General features: G+C 44.6%; 9 non-coding genes across 9 annotated transcripts; all 9 read right to left on the bottom strand.

The window, feature by feature from the left end:
* Positions 1-221: 221 nt before the first annotated feature.
* Positions 222-293, bottom strand: TRNAG-CCC (transfer RNA glycine (anticodon CCC)). The gene has a single exon. It is a non-coding gene; the product is annotated as a tRNA-Gly (tRNA).
* A 1,527-nt stretch (positions 294-1,820) lies between these two features.
* On the bottom strand, positions 1,821-1,892 carry TRNAG-CCC (transfer RNA glycine (anticodon CCC)). The gene has a single exon. It is a non-coding gene; the product is annotated as a tRNA-Gly (tRNA).
* A 1,527-nt stretch (positions 1,893-3,419) lies between these two features.
* On the bottom strand, positions 3,420-3,491 carry TRNAG-CCC (transfer RNA glycine (anticodon CCC)). The gene has a single exon. It is a non-coding gene; the product is annotated as a tRNA-Gly (tRNA).
* A 1,512-nt stretch (positions 3,492-5,003) lies between these two features.
* On the bottom strand, positions 5,004-5,075 carry TRNAG-CCC (transfer RNA glycine (anticodon CCC)). The gene has a single exon. It is a non-coding gene; the product is annotated as a tRNA-Gly (tRNA).
* Positions 5,076-8,201: 3,126 nt separating this feature from the next.
* TRNAG-CCC (transfer RNA glycine (anticodon CCC)) lies at positions 8,202-8,273 on the bottom strand. Its single transcript has one exon. It is a non-coding gene; the product is annotated as a tRNA-Gly (tRNA).
* A 1,527-nt stretch (positions 8,274-9,800) lies between these two features.
* On the bottom strand, positions 9,801-9,872 carry TRNAG-CCC (transfer RNA glycine (anticodon CCC)). The gene has a single exon. It is a non-coding gene; the product is annotated as a tRNA-Gly (tRNA).
* Positions 9,873-11,399: 1,527 nt separating this feature from the next.
* On the bottom strand, positions 11,400-11,471 carry TRNAG-CCC (transfer RNA glycine (anticodon CCC)). Its single transcript has one exon. It is a non-coding gene; the product is annotated as a tRNA-Gly (tRNA).
* Positions 11,472-12,998: 1,527 nt separating this feature from the next.
* On the bottom strand, positions 12,999-13,070 carry TRNAG-CCC (transfer RNA glycine (anticodon CCC)). Its single transcript has one exon. It is a non-coding gene; the product is annotated as a tRNA-Gly (tRNA).
* Positions 13,071-14,585: 1,515 nt separating this feature from the next.
* On the bottom strand, positions 14,586-14,657 carry TRNAG-CCC (transfer RNA glycine (anticodon CCC)). The gene has a single exon. It is a non-coding gene; the product is annotated as a tRNA-Gly (tRNA).
* Positions 14,658-15,214: the final 557 nt, after the last annotated feature.

The raw sequence follows: 15,214 nt of genomic DNA, 5'->3' as shown, positions 1-15,214 counted from the left end.
CAACATATTTATTACCAGCACATGTGAGTGGTGACTCTGCTTTTTGGAAAATAGCATCTAATAGGACAATGAATGTAGCAGATGGGGCGATCGAGATGCCTGCCTAAGTATTTCATTTTTTTTTTTAATTTAACGTCTGATTAATCTGTTCATGATATTTCCGTTTTGTGACATGTTGCATTAAAACAAATCCTGCTTGGAGAACATATAAAAATTTGCACTGCATTGGCCGGGAATCGAACCCGGGTCAACTGCTTGGGAAGCAGCTATGCTCACCACTATACCACCAACGCCCTATGATGTGGTTGCTCTCGGTTCTAAAGATTACAACCCCGAGTTCAATGACTATCTTGCACCAGTTTCAATAGTGCATTTGGTTTAGATACCAACATGAAAAGCAGTAGAAAGTTTCTTGTAGAGGGTAAGGAACTGGGGATTGAAACCAAGGCCAAATCTGTGCAGAAGAGAAGAAATGGAAAGCAGTAGTACAAATAGTGGAAATGAACATATTTAGGCAGCATTGGAAGCAAAGCAGCGAAGAGAAAGAGAGTGCCTTCCATGAAATGCCCAGGAGAATGATAAGAGCAGAACGAAAAGGCAAGAATGACATTCAAAGCATGCCCAGAAAAACGTGTGACGGTCCCACCAGTCATTTATGCTTATAATTGGGTATCTTTACTTTCAAAGTATGGGGTTGATCCTTTGGCGATCACTCTCTTGTATTTCAGCAGAGACAGATAGTTGAGAAGTCTTTTCTCACATAGCTAGCACAAGCCTGCGCTTTTCCTTGCTGGTAGCGTGGAAATGACAGATTGGTTCTCAGAAGAAAAAACAAGAAATATTATAGCAGAGGATGGTTTCGATCCATCGACCTCTGGGTTATGGGCCCAGCACGCTTCCGCTGCGCCACTCTGCTCCCTTGTAAAAGTGTTCTCTTTATGCAGAGGAGGAGCTTTCAGCGAAGTGGCGAGGGATTGGTTGGTCTCGCTCCTCATTTGCCTAAGCATGCTGCAATGTATGCTGGGTGCAGAAAATCTTCATCTTCTCGTCTCACAGTCAGTCATAACTGAAAGTGCAGACCCTCTTGGGAACTAGCAGTTTCAGGCCTTAACCAAGATAGCAGCTCTCTAACCCTCTCCTCTCTCTTTGATCCTAGCGCTAGCATGCTCAGGATTTGATTTTAACTGGGAGCCAGAGATCTACCCGTTGAGGGCTTGCCCGGTGTGAGGCTTTTGAGCGTTTGGGAGCGTTCGGGACGTGAGGACATTGGACAGGAAATGTTGCCATCTTGAAATATCCAACCTTCCTGCTGTCGTGAGAGGCTCTTTCCATGGACATCTGCCTCTTGGAGTCCTCTCAACTTGCTCGCTGATATAACATTTTGTGAGCTGCAGTTACATCCGATGGCTACAAGGTGGCGCTGCATTCAGGTGAGAGAACAAGTGTGCACAAAATCGTTGGGGACTTTTGCCAGATTCATCGGTGGATCTTGCCTACTTTTATTCACATGCTAGATATTGCCTAGAAATGCTTTTTAATATAGAGATGCTAGAGTTAGAATGTCTGGTCGGGGTTCAGCCCTTTCATTGTCTACCGCCCGCAACATATTTATTACCAGCACATGTGAGTGGTGACTCTGCTTTTTGGAAAATAGCGTCTAATAGGACAATTAATGTAGCAGATGGGGCGATCGAGGTGCCTGCCTAAGTATTTCATTTTTTTTTTAATTTAACGTCTGATTAATCTGTTCATGATATTTCCGTTTTGTGACATGTTGCATTAAAACAAATCCTGCTTGGAGAACATATAAAAATTTGCACTGCATTGGCCGGGAATCGAACCCGGGTCAACTGCTTGGGAAGCAGCTATGCTCACCACTATACCACCAACGCCCTATGATGTGGGTGCTCTCGGTTCTAAAGATTACAACCCCGAGTTCAATGACTATCTTGCACCAGTTTCAATGGTGCATTTGGTTTAGACACCAACATGAAAAGCAGTAGAAAGTTTCTTGTAGAGGGTAAGGAACTGGGGATTGAAACCAAGGCCAAATCTGTGCAGAAGAGAAGAAATGGAAAGCAGTAGTACAAATAGTGGAAATGAACATATTTAGGCAGCATTGGAAGCAAAGCAGCGAAGAGAAAGAGAGTGCCTTCCATGAAATGCCCAGGAGAATGATAAGAGCAGAACGAAAAGGCAAGAATGACATTCAAAGCATGCCCAGAAAAACGTGTGACGGTCCCACCAGTCATTTATGCTTATAATTGGGTATCTTTACTTTCAAAGTATGGGGTTGATCCTTTGGCGATCACTCTCTTGTATTTCAGCAGAGACAGATAGTTGAGAAGTCTTTTCTCACATAGCTAGCACAAGCCTGCGCTTTTCCTTGCTGGTAGCGTGGAAATGACAGATTGGTTCTCAGAAGAAAAAACAAGAAATATTATAGCAGAGGATGGTTTCGATCCATCGACCTCTGGGTTATGGGCCCAGCAGGCTTCCGCTGCGCCACTCTGCTCCCTTGTAAAAGTGTTCTCTTTATGCAGAGGAGGAGCTTTCAGCGAAGTGGCGAGGGATTGGTTGGTCTCACTCCTCATTTGCCTAAGCATGCTGCAATGTATGCTGGGTGCAGAAAATCTTCATCTTCTCGTCTCACAGTCAGTCATAACTGAAAGTGCAGACCCTCTTGGGAACTAGCAGTTTCAGGCCTTTACCAAGATAGCAGCTCTCTAACCCTCTCCTCTCTCTTTGATCCTAGCGCTAGCATGCTCAGGATTTGATTTTAACTGGGAGCCAGAGATCTACCCGGTGAGGGCTTGCCCGGTGTGAGGCTTTTGAGCGTTTGGGAGCGTTCGGGACGTGAGGACGTTGGACAGGAAATGTTGCCATCTTGAAATACCCAACCTTCCTGCTGTCGTGAGAGGCTCTTTCCATGGACATCTGCCTCTTGGAGTCCTCTCAACTTGCTCTCTGATATAACATTTTGTGAGCTGCAGTTACATCCGATGGCTACAAGGTGGCGCTGCATTCAGGTGAGAGAACAAGTGTGCACAAAATCGTTGGGGACTTTTGCCAGATTCATCGGTGGATCTTGCCTACTTTTATTCACATGCTAGATATTGCCTAGAAATGCTTTTTAATATAGAGATGCTAGAGTTAGAATGTCTGGTCGGGGTTCAGCCCTTTCATTGTCTACCGCCCGCAACATATTTATTACCAGCACATGTGAGTGGTGACTCTGCTTTTTGGAAAATAGCATCTAATAGGACAATGAATGTAGCAGATGGGGCGATCGAGATGCCTGCCTAAGTATTTCATTTTTTTTTTAATTTAACGTCTGATTAATCTGTTCATGATATTTCCGTTTTGTGACATGTTGCATTAAAACAAATCCTGCTTGGAGAACATATAAAAATTTGCACTGCATTGGCCGGGAATCGAACCCGGGTCAACTGCTTGGGAAGCAGCTATGCTCACCACTATACCACCAACGCCCTATGATGTGGTTGCTCTCGGTTCTAAAGATTACAACCCCGAGTTCAATGACTATCTTGCACCAGTTTCAATAGTGCATTTGGTTTAGATACCAACATGAAAAGCAGTAGAAAGTTTCTTGTAGAGGGTAAGGAACTGGGGATTGAAACCAAGGCCAAATCTGTGCAGAAGAGAAGAAATGGAAAGCAGTAGTACAAATAGTGGAAATGAACATATTTAGGCAGCATTGGAAGCAAAGCAGCGAAGAGAAAGAGAGTGCCTTCCATGAAATGCCCAGGAGAATGATAAGAGCAGAACGAAAAGGCAAGAATGACATTCAAAGCATGCCCAGAAAAACGTGTGACGGTCCCACCAGTCATTTATGCTTATAATTGGGTATCTTTACTTTCAAAGTATGGGGTTGATCCTTTGGCGATCACTCTCTTGTATTTCAGCAGAGACAGATAGTTGAGAAGTCTTTTCTCACATAGCTAGCACAAGCCTGCGCTTTTCCTTGCTGGTAGCGTGGAAATGACAGATTGGTTCTCAGAAGAAAAAACAAGAAATATTATAGCAGAGGATGGTTTCAATCCATCGACCTCTGGGTTATGGGCCCAGCACGCTTCCGCTGCGCCACTCTGCTCCCTTGTAAAAGTGTTCTCTTTATGCAGAGGAGGAGCTTTCAGCGAAGTGGCGAGGGATTGGTTGGTCTCGCTCCTCATTTGCCTAAGCATGCTGCAATGTATGCTGGGTGCAGAAAATCTTCATCTTCTCGTCTAACAGTCAGTCATAACTGAAAGTGCAGACCCTCTTGGGAACTAGCAGTTTCAGGCCTTTACCAAGATAGCAGCTCTCTAACCCTCTCCTCTCTCTTTGATCCTAGCGCTAGCATGCTCAGGATTTGATTTTAACTGGGAGCCAGAGATCTACCCGGTGTGAGGCTTTTGAGCGTTTGGGAGCGTTCGGGACGTGAGGACATTGGACAGGAAATGTTGCCATCTTGAAATATCCAACCTTCCTGCTGTCGTGAGAGGCTCTTTCCATGGACATCTGCCTCTTGGAGTCCTCTCAACTTGCTCGCTGATATAACATTTTGTGAGCTGCAGTTACATCCGATGGCTACAAGGTGGCGCTGCATTCAGGTGAGAGAACAAGTGTGCACAAAATCGTTGGGGACTTTTGCCAGATTCATCGGTGGATCTTGCCTACTTTTATTCACATGCTAGATATTGCCTAGAAATGCTTTTTAATATAGAGATGCTAGAGTTAGAATGTCTGGTCGGGGTTCAGCCCTTTCATTGTCTACCGCCCGCAACATATTTATTACCAGCACATGTGAGTGGTGACTCTGCTTTTTGGAAAATAGCGTCTAATAGGACAATTAATGTAGCAGATGGGGCGATCGAGGTGCCTGCCTAAGTATTTCATTTTTTTTTTAATTTAACGTCTGATTAATCTGTTCATGATATTTCCGTTTTGTGACATGTTGCATTAAAACAAATCCTGCTTGGAGAACATATAAAAATTTGCACTGCATTGGCCGGGAATCGAACCCGGGTCAACTGCTTGGGAAGCAGCTATGCTCACCACTATACCACCAACGCCCTATGATGTGGGTGCTCTCGGTTCTAAAGATTACAACCCCGAGTTCAATGACTATCTTGCACCAGTTTCAATGGTGCATTTGGTTTAGACACCAACATGAAAAGCAGTAGAAAGTTTCTTGTAGAGGGTAAGGAACTGGGGATTGAAACCAAGGCCAAATCTGTGCAGAAGAGAAGAAATGGAAAGCAGTAGTACAAATAGTGGAAATGAACATATTTAGGCAGCATTGGAAGCAAAGCAGCGAAGAGAAAGAGAGTGCCTTCCATGAAATGCCCAGGAGAATGATAAGAGCAGAACGAAAAGGCAAGAATGACATTCAAAGCATGCCCAGAAAAACGTGTGACGGTCCCACCAGTCATTTATGCTTATAATTGGGTATCTTTACTTTCAAAGTATGGGGTTGATCCTTTGGCGATCACTCTCTTGTATTTCAGCAGAGACAGATAGTTGAGAAGTCTTTTCTCACATAGCTAGCACAAGCCTGCGCTTTTCCTTGCTGGTAGCGTGGAAATGACAGATTGGTTCTCAGAAGAAAAAACAAGAAATATTATAGCAGAGGATGGTTTCGATCCATCGACCTCTGGGTTATGGGCCCAGCACGCTTCCGCTGCGCCACTCTGCTCCCTTGTAAAAGTGTTCTCTTTATGCAGAGGAGGAGCTTTCAGCGAAGTGGCGAGGGATTGGTTGGTCTCGCTCCTCATTTGCCTAAGCATGCTGCAATGTATGCTGGGTGCAGAAAATCTTCATCTTCTCGTCTCACAGTCAGTCATAACTGAAAGTGCAGACCCTCTTGGGAACTAGCAGTTTCAGGCCTTTACCAAGATAGCAGCTCTCTAACCCTCTCCTCTCTCTTTGATCCTAGCGCTAGCATGCTCAGGATTTGATTTTAACTGAGAGCCAGAGATCTACCCGGTGAGGGCTTGCCCGGTGTGAGGCTTTTGAGCGTTTGGGAGCGTTCGGGACGTGAGGACGTTGGACAGGAAATGTTGCCATCTTGAAATACCCAACCTTCCTGCTGTCGTGAGAGGCTCTTTCCATGGACATCTGCCTCTTGGAGTCCTCTCAACTTGCTCTCTGATATAACATTTTGTGAGCTGCAGTTACATCCGATGGCTACAAGGTGGCGCTGCATTCAGGTGAGAGAACAAGTGTGCACAAAATCGTTGGGGACTTTTGCCAGATTCATCGGTGGATCTTGCCTACTTTTATTCACATGCTAGATATTGCCTAGAAATGCTTTTTAATATAGAGATGCTAGAGTTAGAATGTCTGGTCGGGGTTCAGCCCTTTCATTGTCTACCGCCCGCAACATATTTATTACCAGCACATGTGAGTGGTGACTCTGCTTTTTGGAAAATAGCATCTAATAGGACAATGAATGTAGCAGATGGGGCGATCGAGATGCCTGCCTAAGTATTTCATTTTTTTTTTAATTTAACGTCTGATTAATCTGTTCATGATATTTCCGTTTTGTGACATGTTGCATTAAAACAAATCCTGCTTGGAGAACATATAAAAATTTGCACTGCATTGGCAGGGAATCGAACGCAGGTCAACTGCTTGGGAAGCAGCTATGCTCACCACTATACCACCAACGCCCTATGATGTCGGTGCTCTCGGTTCTAAAGATTACAACCCCGAGTTCAATGACTATCTTGCACCAGTTTCAATGGTGCATTTGGTTTAGATACCAACATGAAAAGCAGTAGAAAGTTTCTTGTAGAGGGTAAGAAACTGGGGATTGAAACCAAGGCCAAATCTGTGCAGAAGAGAAGAAATGGAAAGCAGTAGTACAAATAGTGGAAATGAACATATTTAGGCAGCATTGGAAGCAAAGCAGCGAAGAGAAAGAGAGTGCCTTCCATGAAATGCCCAGGAGAATGATAAGAGCAGAACGAAAAGGCAAGAATGACATTCAAAGCATGCCCAGAAAAACGTGTGACGGTCCCACCAGTCATTTATGCTTATAATTGGGTATCTTTACTTTCAAAGTATGGGGTTGATCCTTTGGCGATCACTCTCTTGTATTTCAGCAGAGACAGATAGTTGAGAAGTCTTTTCTCACATAGCTAGCACAAGCCTGCGCTTTTCCTTGCTGGTAGCGTGGAAATGACAGATTGGTTCTCAGAAGAAAAAACAAGAAATATTATAGCAGAGGATGGTTTCGATCCATCGACCTCTGGGTTATGGGCCCAGCACGCTTCCGCTGCGCCACTCTGCTCCCTTGTAAAAGTGTTCTCTTTATGCAGAGGAGGAGCTTTCAGCGAAGTGGCGAGGGATTGGTTGGTCTCGCTCCTCATTTGCCTAAGCATGCTGCAATGTATGCTGGGTGCAGAAAATCTTCATCTTCTCGTCTCACAGTCAGTCATAACTGAAAGTGCAGACCCTCTTGGGAACTAGCAGTTTCAGGCCTTTACCAAGATAGCAGCTCTCTAACCCTCTCCTCTCTCTTTGATCCTAGCGCTAGCATGCTCAGGATTTGATTTTAACTGAGAGCCAGAGATCTACCCGGTGAGGGCTTGCCCGGTGTGAGGCTTTTGAGCGTTTGGGAGCGTTCGGGACGTGAGGACGTTGGACAGGAAATGTTGCCATCTTGAAATACCCAACCTTCCTGCTGTCGTGAGAGGCTCTTTCCATGGACATCTGCCTCTTGGAGTCCTCTCAACTTGCTCTCTGATATAACATTTTGTGAGCTGCAGTTACATCCGATGGCTACAAGGTGGCGCTGCATTCAGGTGAGAGAACAAGTGTGCACAAAATCGTTGGGGACTTTTGCCAGATTCATCGGTGGATCTTGCCTACTTTTATTCACATGCTAGATATTGCCTAGAAATGCTTTTTAATATAGAGATGCTAGAGTTAGAATGTCTGGTCGGGGTTCAGCCCTTTCATTGTCTACCGCCCGCAACATATTTATTACCAGCACATGTGAGTGGTGACTCTGCTTTTTGGAAAATAGCATCTAATAGGACAATGAATGTAGCAGATGGGGCGATCGAGATGCCTGCCTAAGTATTTCATTTTTTTTTTAATTTAACGTCTGATTAATCTGTTCATGATATTTCCGTTTTGTGACATGTTGCATTAAAACAAATCCTGCTTGGAGAACACATAAAAATTTGCACTGCATTGGCCGGGAATCGAACCCGGGTCAACTGCTTGGGAAGCAGCTATGCTCACCACTATACCACCAACGCCCTATGATGTGGGTGCTCTCGGTTCTAAAGATTACAACCCCGAGTTCAATGACTATCTTGCACCAGTTTCAATGGTGCATTTGGTTTAGATACCAACATGAAAAGCAGTAGAAAGTTTCTTGTAGAGGGTAAGAAACTGGGGATTGAAACCAAGGCCAAATCTGTGCAGAAGAGAAGAAATGGAAAGCAGTAGTACAAATAGTGGAAATGAACATATTTAGGCAGCATTGGAAGCAAAGCAGCGAAGAGAAAGAGAGTGCCTTCCATGAAATGCCCAGGAGAATGATAAGAGCAGAACGAAAAGGCAAGAATGACATTCAAAGCATGCCCAGAAAAACGTGTGACGGTCCCACCAGTCATTTATGCTTATAATTGGGTATCTTTACTTTCAAAGTATGGGGTTGATCCTTTGGCGATCACTCTCTTGTATTTCAGCAGAGACAGATAGTTGAGAAGTCTTTTCTCACATAGCTAGCACAAGCCTGCGCTTTTCCTTGCTGGTAGCGTGGAAATGACAGATTGGTTCTCAGAAGAAAAAACAAGAAATATTATAGCAGAGGATGGTTTCGATCCATCGACCTCTGGGTTATGGGCCCAGCACGCTTCCGCTGCGCCACTCTGCTCCCTTGTAAAAGTGTTCTCTTTATGCAGAGGAGGAGCTTTCAGCGAAGTGGCGAGGGATTGGTTGGTCTCGCTCCTCATTTGCCTAAGCATGCTGCAATGTATGCTGGGTGCAGAAAATCTTCATCTTCTCGTCTCACAGTCAGTCATAACTGAAAGTGCAGACCCTCTTGGGAACTAGCAGTTTCAGGCCTTAACCAAGATAGCAGCTCTCTAACCCTCTCCTCTCTCTTTGATCCTAGCGCTAGCATGCTCAGGATTTGATTTTAACTGGGAGCCAGAGATCTACCCGGTGAGGGCTTGCCCGGTGTGAGGCTTTTGAGCGTTTGGGAGCGTTCGGGACGTGAGGACATTGGACAGGAAATGTTGCCATCTTGAAATATCCAACCTTCCTGCTGTCGTGAGAGGCTCTTTCCATGGACATCTGCCTCTTGGAGTCCTCTCAACTTGCTCGCTGATATAACATTTTGTGAGCTGCAGTTACATCCGATGGCTACAAGGTGGCGCTGCATTCAGGTGAGAGAACAAGTGTGCACAAAATCGTTGGGGACTTTTGCCAGATTCATCGGTGGATCTTGCCTACTTTTATTCACATGCTAGATATTGCCTAGAAATGCTTTTTAATATAGAGATGCTAGAGTTAGAATGTCTGGTCGGGGTTCAGCCCTTTCATTGTCTACCGCCCGCAACATATTTATTACCAGCACATGTGAGTGGTGACTCTGCTTTTTGGAAAATAGCGTCTAATAGGACAATTAATGTAGCAGATGGGGCGATCGAGGTGCCTGCCTAAGTATTTCATTTTTTTTTTAATTTAACGTCTGATTAATCTGTTCATGATATTTCCGTTTTGTGACATGTTGCATTAAAACAAATCCTGCTTGGAGAACATATAAAAATTTGCACTGCATTGGCCGGGAATCGAACCCGGGTCAACTGCTTGGGAAGCAGCTATGCTCACCACTATACCACCAACGCCCTATGATGTGAGTGCTCTCGGTTCTAAAGATTACAACCCCGAGTTCAATGACTATCTTGCACCAGTTTCAATGGTGCATTTGGTTTAGACACCAACATGAAAAGCAGTAGAAAGTTTCTTGTAGAGGGTAAGGAACTGGGGATTGAAACCAAGGCCAAATCTGTGCAGAAGAGAAGAAATGGAAAGCAGTAGTACAAATAGTGGAAATGAACATATTTAGGCAGCATTGGAAGCAAAGCAGCGAAGAGAAAGAGAGTGCCTTCCATGAAATGCCCAGGAGAATGATAAGAGCAGAACGAAAAGGCAAGAATGACATTCAAAGCATGCCCAGAAAAACGTGTGACGGTCCCACCAGTCATTTATGCTTATAATTGGGTATCTTTACTTTCAAAGTATGGGGTTGATCCTTTGGCGATCACTCTCTTGTATTTCAGCAGAGACAGATAGTTGAGAAGTCTTTTCTCACATAGCTAGCACAAGCCTGCGCTTTTCCTTGCTGGTAGCGTGGAAATGACAGATTGGTTCTCAGAAGAAAAAACAAGAAATATTATAGCAGAGGATGGTTTCGATCCATCGACCTCTGGGTTATGGGCCCAGCAGGCTTCCGCTGCGCCACTCTGCTCCCTTGTAAAAGTGTTCTCTTTATGCAGAGGAGGAGCTTTCAGCGAAGTGGCGAGGGATTGGTTGGTCTCACTCCTCATTTGCCTAAGCATGCTGCAATGTATGCTGGGTGCAGAAAATCTTCATCTTCTCGTCTCACAGTCAGTCATAACTGAAAGTGCAGACCCTCTTGGGAACTAGCAGTTTCAGGCCTTTACCAAGATAGCAGCTCTCTAACCCTCTCCTCTCTCTTTGATCCTAGCGCTAGCATGCTCAGGATTTGATTTTAACTGGGAGCCAGAGATCTACCCGGTGAGGGCTTGCCCGGTGTGAGGCTTTTGAGCGTTTGGGAGCGTTCGGGACGTGAGGACATTGGACAGGAAATGTTGCCATCTTGAAATATCCAACCTTCCTGCTGTCGTGAGAGGCTCTTTCCATGGACATCTGCCTCTTGGAGTCCTCTCAACTTGCTCGCTGATATAACATTTTGTGAGCTGCAGTTACATCCGATGGCTACAAGGTGGCGCTGCATTCAGGTGAGAGAACAAGTGTGCACAAAATCGTTGGGGACTTTTGCCAGATTCATCGGTGGATCTTGCCTACTTTTATTCACATGCTAGATATTGCCTAGAAATGCTTTTTAATATAGAGATGCTAGAGTTAGAATGTCTGGTCGGGGTTCAGCCCTTTCATTGTCTACCGCCCGCAACATATTTATTACCAGCACATGTGAGTGGTGACTCTGCTTTTTGGAAAATAGCGTCTAATAGGACAATTAATGTAGCAGATGGGGCGATCGAGGTGCCTGCCTAAGTATTTCATTTTTTTTTTAATTTAACGTCTGATTAATCTGTTCATGATATTTCCGTTTTGTGACATGTTGCATTAAAACAAATCCTGCTTGGAGAACATATAAAAATTTGCACTGCATTGGCCGGGAATCGAACCCGGGTCAACTGCTTGGGAAGCAGCTATGCTCACCACTATACCACCAACGCCCTATGATGTGGGTGCTCTCGGTTCTAAAGATTACAACCCCGAGTTCAATGACTATCTTGCACCAGTTTCAATGGTGCATTTGGTTTAGACACCAACATGAAAAGCAGTAGAAAGTTTCTTGTAGAGGGTAAGGAACTGGGGATTGAAACCAAGGCCAAATCTGTGCAGAAGAGAAGAAATGGAAAGCAGTAGTACAAATAGTGGAAATGAACATATTTAGGCAGCATTGGAAGCAAAGCAGCGAAGAGAAAGAGAGTGCCTTCCATGAAATGCCCAGGAGAATGATAAGAGCAGAACGAAAAGGCAAGAATGACATTCAAAGCATGCCCAGAAAAACGTGTGACGGTCCCACCAGTCATTTATGCTTATAATTGGGTATCTTTACTTTCAAAGTATGGGGTTGATCCTTTGGCGATCACTCTCTTGTATTTCAGCAGAGACAGATAGTTGAGAAGTCTTTTCTCACATAGCTAGCACAAGCCTGCGCTTTTCCTTGCTGGTAGCGTGGAAATGACAGATTGGTTCTCAGAAGAAAAAACAAGAAATATTATAGCAGAGGATGGTTTCGATCCATCGACCTCTGGGTTATGGGCCCAGCACGCTTCCGCTGCGCCACTCTGCTCCCTTGTAAAAGTGTTCTCTTTATGCAGAGGAGGAGCTTTCAGCGAAGTGGCGAGGGATTGGTTGGTCTCGCTCCTCATTTGCCTAAGCATGCTGCAATGTATGCTGGGTGCAGAAAATCTTCATCTTCTCGTCTCACAGTCAGTCATAACTGAAAGTGCAGACCCTCTTGGGAACTAGCAGTTTCAGGCCTTTACCAAGATAGCAGCTCTCTAACCCTCTCCTCTCTCTTTGATCCTAGCGCTAGCATGCTCAGGATTTGATTTTAACTGAGAGCCAGAGATCTACCCGGTGAGGGCTTGCCCGGTGTGAGGCTTTTGAGCGTTTGGGAGCGTTCGGGACGTGAGGACATTGGACAGGAAATGTTGCCATCTTGAAATATCCAACCTTCCTGCTGTCGTGAGAGGCTCTTTCCATGGACATCTGCCTCTTGGAGTCCTCTCAACTTGCTCTCTGATATAACATTTTGTGAGCTGCAGTTACATCCGATGGCTACAAGGTGGCGCTGCATTCAGGTGAGAGAACAAGTGTGCACAAAATCGTTGGGGACTTTTGCCAGATTCATCGGTGGATCTTGCCTACTTTTATTCACATGCTAGATATTGCCTAGAAATGCTTTTTAATATAGAGATGCTAGAGTTAGAATGTCTGGTCGGGGTTCAGCCCTTTCATTGTCTACCGCCCGCAACATATTTATTACCAGCACATGTGAGTGGTGACTCTGCTTTTTGGAAAATAGCATCTAATAGGACAATGAATGTAGCAGATGGGGCGATCGAGATGCCTGCCTAAGTATTTCATTTTTTTTTTAATTTAACGTCTGATTAATCTGTTCATGATATTTCCGTTTTGTGACATGTTGCATTAAAACAAATCCTGCTTGGAGAACATATAAAAATTTGCACTGCATTGGCCGGGAATCGAACCCAGGTCAACTGCTTGGGAAGCAGCTATGCTCACCACTATACCACCAACGCCCTATGATGTCGGTGCTCTCGGTTCTAAAGATTACAACCCCGAGTTCAATGACTATCTTGCACCAGTTTCAATGGTGCATTTGGTTTAGATACCAACATGAAAAGCAGTAGAAAGTTTCTTGTAGAGGGTAAGAAACTGGGGATTGAAACCAAGGCCAAATCTGTGCAGAAGAGAAGAAATGGAAAGCAGTAGTACAAATAGTGGAAATGAACATATTTAGGCAGCATTGGAAGCAAAGCAGCGAAGAGAAAGAGAGTGCCTTCCATGAAATGCCCAGGAGAATGATAAGAGCAGAACGAAAAGGCAAGAATGACATTCAAAGCATGCCCAGAAAAACGTGTGAAGGTCCCACCAGTCATTTATGCTTATAATTGGGTATCTTTACTTTCAAAGTATGGGGTTGATCCTTTGGCGATCACTCTCTTGTATTTCAGCAGAGACAGATAGTTGAGAAGTCTTTTCTCACATAGCTAGCACAATCCTGCGATTTTCCTTGCTGGTAGCGTGGAAATGACAGATTGGTTCTCAGAAGAAAAAACAAGAAATATTATAGCAGAGGATGGTTTCGATCCATCGACCTCTGGGTTATGGGCCCAGCACGCTTCCGCTGCGCCACTCTGCTCCCTTGTAAAAGTGTTCTCTTTATGCAGAGGAGGAGCTTTCAGCGAAGTGGCGAGGGATTGGTTGGTCTCGCTCCTCATTTGCCTAAGCATGCTGCAATGTATGCTGGGTGCAGAAAATCTTCATCTTCTCGTCTCACAGTCAGTCATAACTGAAAGTGCAGACCCTCTTGGGAACTAGCAGTTTCAGGCCTTAACCAAGATAGCAGCTCTCTAACCCTCTCCTCTCTCTTTGATCCTAGCGCTAGCATGCTCAGGATTTGATTTTAACTGGGAGCCAGAGATCTACCCGGTGAGGGGAGGCTTTTGAGCGTTTGGGAGCGTTCGGGACGTGAGGACATTGGACAGGAAATGTTGCCATCTTGAAATATCCAACCTTCCTGCTGTCGTGAGAGGCTCTTTCCATGGACATCTGCCTCTTGGAGTCCTCTCAACTTGCTCGCTGATATAACATTTTGTGAGCTGCAGTTACATCCGATGGCTACAAGGTGGCGCTGCATTCAGGTGAGAGAACAAGTGTGCACAAAATCGTTGGGGACTTTTGCCAGATTCATCGGTGGATCTTGCCTACTTTTATTCACATGCTAGATATTGCCTAGAAATGCTTTTTAATATAGAGATGCTAGAGTTAGAATGTCTGGTCGGGGTTCAGCCCTTTCATTGTCTACCGCCCGCAACATATTTATTACCAGCACATGTGAGTGGTGACTCTGCTTTTTGGAAAATAGCGTCTAATAGGACAATTAATGTAGCAGATGGGGCGATCGAGGTGCCTGCCTAAGTATTTCATTTTTTTTTTAATTTAACGTCTGATTAATCTGTTCATGATATTTCCGTTTTGTGACATGTTGCATTAAAACAAATCCTGCTTGGAGAACATATAAAAATTTGCACTGCATTGGCCGGGAATCGAACCCGGGTCAACTGCTTGGGAAGCAGCTATGCTCACCACTATACCACCAACGCCCTATGATGTGGGTGCTCTCGGTTCTAAAGATTACAACCCCGAGTTCAATGACTATCTTGCACCAGTTTCAATGGTGCATTTGGTTTAGACACCAACATGAAAAGCAGTAGAAAGTTTCTTGTAGAGGGTAAGGAACTGGGGATTGAAACCAAGGCCAAATCTGTGCAGAAGAGAAGAAATGGAAAGCAGTAGTACAAATAGTGGAAATGAACATATTTAGGCAGCATTGGAAGCAAAGCAGCGAAGAGAAAGAGAGTGCCTTCCATGAAATGCCCAGGAGAATGATAAGAGCAGAACGAAAAGGCAAGAATGACATTCAAAGCATGCCCAGAAAAACGTGTGACGTCCCACCAGTCATTTATGCTTATAATTGGGTATCTTTACTTTCAAAGTATGGGGTTGATCCTTTGGCGATCACTCTCTTGTATTTCAGCAGAGACAGATAGTTGAGAAGTCTTTTCTCACATAGCTAGCACAAGCCTGCGCTTTTCCTTGCTGGTAGCGTGGAAATGACAGATTGGTTCTCAGAAGAAAAAACAAGAAATATTATAGCAGA

The sequence above is a fragment of the Triturus cristatus genome, chromosome 11 (genome assembly GCF_964204655.1).
Source record: "Triturus cristatus chromosome 11, aTriCri1.1, whole genome shotgun sequence".
In the NCBI taxonomy this organism is placed as follows: Eukaryota; Metazoa; Chordata; class Amphibia; order Caudata; family Salamandridae; genus Triturus; species Triturus cristatus.
The sequence above is the reverse complement of the archived record's forward strand: the minus strand, read 5'-3'. Positions and strand labels throughout refer to the sequence as shown.